Source organism: Oncorhynchus mykiss, chromosome 9, assembly GCF_013265735.2.
Source record: "Oncorhynchus mykiss isolate Arlee chromosome 9, USDA_OmykA_1.1, whole genome shotgun sequence".
NCBI classification, from domain to species: domain Eukaryota; kingdom Metazoa; phylum Chordata; class Actinopteri; order Salmoniformes; family Salmonidae; genus Oncorhynchus; species Oncorhynchus mykiss.
This window is the reverse complement of record NC_048573.1, coordinates 62,574,729-62,579,178: the sequence shown is the minus strand read 5'-3', so window position 1 is coordinate 62,579,178 and position 4,450 is coordinate 62,574,729.

The window sequence follows — 4,450 nt, the reverse complement described above, 5'->3', positions numbered from 1 at the left end:
TGCTCCTCATTGGATACAGTAGTTGACACAGTGTGACGTTCACAACTTTCAACGTGGTCTCAGATAATTTCGTATTATTCTGTAAGTAAATCGGTAAAAATTAAATTGACTAGCAAGTCGGTTGAGAACAAATTCTTATTTACAATGACGGCCTACTCCGAACAAACCCGACGACCTGGGCCAATTGTGCACTGCCCTATGGGACTCCCAATCACGGCCAGATGTGATACAGCCTGGATTCGAACCAGGTTCTATAGTGAAGCCTCTTGCACTGAGATGCAGTGCCTTAGACCGCTGTGGCACTCCGTTATACTCCAATTAACATAATATGTTACATTTCATATGGTATATGTTAAATTGTGGATGTCCATCATCCATTTTGTATGGTATTGTAACGAAACAGCAGGGAGCAGGTCTCGAACCCTCGACCTTCTAGCCCGTCCAGCGTGCTATCGACTGTGCCGCAAAAGCATGCTCAAGCGGCAGAGTTGATATCCGCGCATATAAACCCAGGGTCGTTACACTATGTTATGAATTAGGATTACAATTTGTATGATATGTTCCAAATTTGCTAAATGTACAATATGTTCAAAATTCGCAAAACATATGATATGTTACGAAATCCAATTTGTTGTGGCTAACGTTAGGTGTCTAATGGTTCGTGGTTAGGTGTCTAATGCTAACGCTAGCTAGCTTGCTAATGTTAGCTTTATGGGTTAATGTTAAGGAAAGGGTTAGCTAAAATGGTTATGACGGGTTAGGGGAAGGGTTGCAAAACAGTTCAAAAGTAGTACGTAGTTGCAAATGAGCTAAAATGCTAAAGATATGATGAGATTTGAACACGCAACCTTTTGGTTGCTAGACCATTATGCACCCACTCACCCCAACCAACCCCCTTTCATTTTGGCCTTAATTAACCTTCTATATAATGAAACCATACTAATTTGAGTGTGCCATATTTACATTTAATTTGTTATGTGTAGTCTATGAGAACTGTCTGCAATGTGTTACAATGTAGTTACAATGTAGCAAGAACATGTTACTTAAAACCACTGGGAATTGAACAAATATTTGTCTAAATAGTATGTTCTTTAACATTTTACCGTATGTTTCCTTGACAATTATTTTTTTGTATAGTGTTGTGTCTTCATGCTGTTGCTATATTCTGCATCATGAAATTGTGGGCTATTTGTTATTATTGAGAAAATCTGTTGCTAATTAAACGCTATTGCACTCATTAATTAACATTTACTTAGGCTTTTCTAATGTGGATATTTTATTTTATCTGAGCTCTCTCCCGCCCTCTGGCAAAGTAATGATATCGTGACAATAAACAGATAGCCTTATTTGTCAGCCTGCTGCCATCTCGTGTTACTCTATTCCAGAGTTTCCCAGACTGTCCCGGGGCCCCACCTGGGTGGATGTTTTTTGGGGGGCCATAGCACTACACAGCTGATTCAAATAACCAACTCATCATCAAGCTTTGATTAAAGTGTGTATATTTTATCTGTCTAGGTATGTTTCAACTTACTTTACTAGGGGCACGCTGACATGGGGTTATGTCACTATGGGGTCATAGTGTATACAGGTACACTGAGAACCAGGAAGGGTAATGTTAGCACCGTTGTCACAGGTTAGAGGAGAGAGAGAATACTTGTCTTACCGTCTCACTATAATGCTTATGGAATGCACAATCCAGTGACGGAGTTGATGACAGATACTGAAAACAGACATTTGCCTCTAAAAATAAAAGTTCAATACAAACATTTGTAAAATATGGAAAGTGATTCATTTCCAAATCCCCAATAAGAACATAACCATTCTATCAGATATTTCAGTACTCTGACGAAGCTGATGTTTTGCGGAGTTGACAAAAATAGCATTTAAAAAAATAATTAAGTAATTTAGGCCTCCTGAGTGGCGCAGCAGTCTAAGGCACTGCATTGTCAGTGCTATAGGTGTCACTACAGACCCTGGTTCGTTCCCAGGCTGTGTTACAGCCGGCTGTGATCGGGAGTCCCATAGGGAGGTGCAGCGTTGTCCAGGATAGGGGAGGGTTTGGCCGGGGGGATAGGCCATCATTGTAAATCAGAATGTGTTTCCATGTTAGATAAAGTTTATTTTTAAGTATACACAGTAGCAATTTTAGTTTTTTGTCAGTTGCTTTATGATTCTAAAACCTAATAAAATGCAACATATTTGAACCAAAGTTCATATTCTATCAGGCAGATGGAGCTGACAGTGTATGGTTGTGACCATGGTGATTTCAATATTGTTGGTTAAAACTGTCAAAAGTAGAGAACTTTACAGACCATGAGTGGTCTTGTTGCACTACATGTAGTGAGGACACGAGTAAGGGGTCCTGATGGTATAGCTGACCCTGCTCATTCCTGATTATAATATAGGATTGTGAGCAAATCTGAGAGAGTTGGCCAAATCTCTGGACAAATCTTTTAGGAATCAGTTTTGAGAGAAATATTATTTGAAGTCACAGAGGGCTGTTACAAGAAACTATATACGTTTTTTTCAGTTAATATTTGTTATCTATTATTATTATTATTATTATTATTATATGTTAGAATTTTAAAACTTTTTTCGAAAGTTTGAAATTGGGATCATTTCCTCCAGACAAGGACATTTCCAGGCATAGAGCCGACATGGAAGTTAATAATATTGAAAGTACAGTATTTCGACAAATGTTTACTTATAAAATCACCCCGCATACATTGTGTAATGAATGCCTGGACTGCAACTAAACCAGGCCTCATTATCATGGCTTTCTCCCAGCCAGAGCCAAGCTTGGAAAGAAATATTTACTCAGATAAAAGCTCTGCTTGAAGGCATATCCAACCCTATCTTGATTTTGGTTGAATTTTTTTACATATATGCGGTCTTGTCCACTTCCCAATTTTTATCTTAATTCTGATGCATGAGCTGTCTATTTTTTATTGTAGATAGTGGTATGGCATTTAGTGATGTGGTGTATGATTTGTCTTTTGATTAGTCTTGATGTATGATGGCTGATGCAAAGGCCTAATCGTTTTTAGTGGACAGAACGTTATCAATACAGCAATTTGTATTACCATATCCTCAATTAGGATGATAATCATGACCTCTATGCTTAATTTACAGAACTGCTTAAAATTCAGAGCATTCTTTGTACCACTAGCACTCAATCAAAAGTGAGCAAAAATAGTATAATGAGCGAAGAAAATGCATTCTTTAATCTAGAAAAAGGCTTAATGCGGGAATCCTTAGTTGCTACATCCATTTTTGGACTTATAAATTAATGATATATACCCATTGATTCTTAAAGAATATAACTTAATATAAGCCTCTTGAGCTTAGTTCAACTGTCGTACCCCATCAGAACCTAAAATATAACCTTGTTTTACTCCAATGTTTGTAAATAACACAATCAAAACATGATTACAACTATACCTTTTGGTGTTATGGATGGTCAGTCCTTGCATCCATATCTCTGTCTATGAATTTGAGAGTGGTTACAATTCTCCAGGCCCATCCTTTCAGTAAAAAAAAAAAAAAAACAGAGCCGGGGAGGACCTTTTGTTATTGTTTAAATGAATGATTCTAGCTTTAAATTACCCCTTGCAGTGCAATTATAACTAGCCTCTCCATGAACTTCCTCTGGCCTCACTTGAGGGTTCCTCAGGTTGTGTAGGCCAGGGAAATGCTGACCACAATACAGGCTCTACTTATAGAAGAAACATTGATTGCACATACATCTAGATACTGACAATAGATTGTAGTTTTTGTTTATTGCTGTTCTTCAATTTGTAAGATTCCTAATTAAGATCCTGGTTTAGATTTGCCTTTGGGAAAATATTTTCCTAACCCTATTTGTTCACAGCATGTGTGTAATTCGTATCTGTGAGACTTACCTCATTATCTGCCTATTGTGCTAACCCTTTGCATCATCCAAAATACTGAATTTTAGAGATTTGGACTGACAAACACTGTCCAGGGGATATAGTAAATTACAGTTTTTTCCAACTGCTTACACACAAAATCTTTTCATGTCACACGATTTTTGAAACCTCTCACTCAAAGTGCAAAACTACACACCAAATATCCAAAACCATAAGCTATTTCTCAGCCTTTGACTCAGTTGTCAATTGCATAAAACACTTTTTTCAAAACACTACACACAATTCTCTACCTAAAACACAAAAACCTAACAGGAAGTGACTTGCTTTCCTTTTCCAAACACAACCAATCAAAATGCTACACTTATTCACCAGGTCACACACACACTCCTCACATGTGCAAACACTAATAGCTTAACTGATCACTAACCAATCACTGCTTTACTGTAGTATAGGCCTATAAATAGGTCAAAGGTCAGATTACCTGTTTTGAACAATGGATGCCAACAATGGACAGAGAGCAAGAGGAGTAGGAGGGAGAGGAAGAGGAAGAAGAGGACGAG